This window comes from Salvia splendens, chromosome 14 (assembly GCF_004379255.2).
Source record: "Salvia splendens isolate huo1 chromosome 14, SspV2, whole genome shotgun sequence".
In the NCBI taxonomy this organism is placed as follows: domain Eukaryota; kingdom Viridiplantae; phylum Streptophyta; class Magnoliopsida; order Lamiales; family Lamiaceae; genus Salvia; species Salvia splendens.
In genome coordinates, this window is record NC_056045.1 from 17,958,234 (window position 1) to 17,960,590 (window position 2,357).

Below are 2,357 nucleotides of genomic sequence, written 5' to 3' on the forward strand. Positions count from 1 at the left end.
AATATTTGACAGATAGGAGTATTTAGTGAATACCAACGGAAAACTATGATTTTATCCGACTGTTTTCGAGTTTGAATTTGTTGTTGATAGTGATACTTGATATGCATTTGTAATGGTTCTTGTAGTTATCATGTGGAGTGTATGATTGTGGTAGATAATATAAGAGCAATAGATATGTTTAGTAATGCTCATCATTTTCTAGGTGTTGGACTTAGCCATCGGTTTTCGCGACAATGAGCTCAGAAAATGAAGACGCAGCTCCGAACTCCGAAGAGGCGACTATCGTGCACCAAGTATTTTGATGCGCTCTACTTTTGTTATTGTATGACGGAATCTTCCATTCATTACCTCCTTAGTACTTATTTTTGTAATATATGGCCTCAATTATAGAATTTAGGTTTGTTCGTTTCTGTTTCTTTTGCATATGCTTGGATATTTTATGAGTTGCAGTTTTGGCTGAGGAATATGATTGAAAACGTAGTGAGATTGTTGTTTCTTGGGGTGGATTATCGGCAAATTTATTTTATTGGATCTAGGATTTATATTGATTCTGGCTAGTTTTAGGTTCTATGCGAATGAGCACACCAAATGTTTGTTATTAGCTTGCTTTTTGAATAATGAATACATTCAGGGATTCAAATTGATCAATTTCAGTTTTATGACAGCCCCTTTTTATCAGATGCAACAATACTACCGCATTGGTGAACTTGACAATTGTTTCGGAAAATGGAGTGCACTCTATGATTGCTTGTGTCTCAAGACCAAAAAAGCTTCTGAAGCTGAGGTATGTCTGTAACAATTGCTTACTTACTTTGCTTTTATGTTTGGTACTGTGTGTTTTATCAGCCTTATGTTTCAGGATTAGGATGCATGCTATGTTTTATGAGTTGGTGTATGAATTTTGTGTCATTCTAGTCTTGATTTCATCATTGTGAATTGTGAATATGACATATATCTCAAAGTGGTAAATTTTTAACTCTTACGAAGGTTATATCATTTGGTGTAGTTTACGGAAGTAGCATGGATAGGAAACTGTTCACATTGTTTTCTGCTTTATTGTCTTCTACTGAAAACACTGAGCCCTGAGGCATACTTAGAAGCTTACACATCATGAATGAAAGAAGAACGGAAAGGGAGTGCGGGATGATAATTGTTAAGAGTTTCCTATGGCGTACATAAACCAATAAAAAGCTTGTTATTTTCTCTGGATGTATGTTCCTTCTATAATCAGCTAATATCCAATAGTATAAAAATCAAAATAAGTTGGCTGCATGTAGTAGTATGATGCAGTTAAATCTCATTTTTGACTTGGGGGATGTTGGTTGGATTCAAACCTGCTCCTAGTAAGGGGACTGTGTATGCAATTTGATAACCGTAGCTGCAATAATTGATTCGAGCATCACATGGATCTTTTAAGATATTGTAATAGCCAATTTAGATTTCATGATCCTGTCCCTACTCTTGACAAATAATACTGTCTCTTGCATCTTATAGGCAAAATTTTTCATGTTGGTCAATCTACACTTTTAGGAACCTAGTTAAATGTCATATCTGCTAGAATGACTAATCTCACATGAGATTTAGGGACTGTTAACTCACATTTTCCTTTATAATCTCACATTTTAGTTTTTCTCACTTTCAGAGATTTTTTGAACATAACAGAAACTAGTACTCTTATCTTGTTGCAGAGTATATTAGAAGCTCGCAAGAAAGCCCAGACTCATATATGGACCTTTCGGACCCCAAAAGAAGCAGAACGCTTTTGGAATCAGCACTACGGACATCTATATGACGACAAGTAGAAGTTTCTGCTCATTCAGAATCTTGCATCTTTAATTCTTATGCCAATGGTATTATCGATCAAGTGTTCCAAAGAAAACCTGATCCTGTTCTCATCAGGTTAGATAGTAGGAAGAGTTATTGATTTTTCACATGGCTGGAGTCTTGTTTAAAAGAGGGTTTTGTCATTTTAAAATGTGTACCTCCATGTTTTTTTTATATATAAAGAGGATCAATAATGGTTCTTTCTTCATCTACCTCTGTGATCATTTGAATTCCCGATCTATTAGTTGGAGAGGAAGCATTTTACCAACTTAGTTGCACGTTGTTGTCATGGGTACCTCCATGTTTTGTCTAGCCTTATATTTATTCTCAATATACTCGCACTAGCAATAATGTACGTGAAAATTTGGTTCGGTTTAGTTTGTACATTTGGTTTTCAATATTTTCGTATATTGAACAAAGAAAAGGAACTTAAAAAGATATTTATTTTGGTTGCTAACATTTGGATGGAAATACATTATTCAATCTTCAATTTAGACCACTACCTCTAGAATGTGATATGTAATGAGTTCAAA

The 2,357-nt window shown here is 34.6% G+C and overlaps 1 pseudogene; it reads left to right on the plus strand.

The window, feature by feature from the left end:
• Positions 1 to 233: 233 nt before the first annotated feature.
• LOC121763486 lies at positions 234 to 2,032 on the plus strand (annotated as a pseudogene).
• The last annotated feature ends 325 nt before the right edge of the window (positions 2,033 to 2,357 follow it).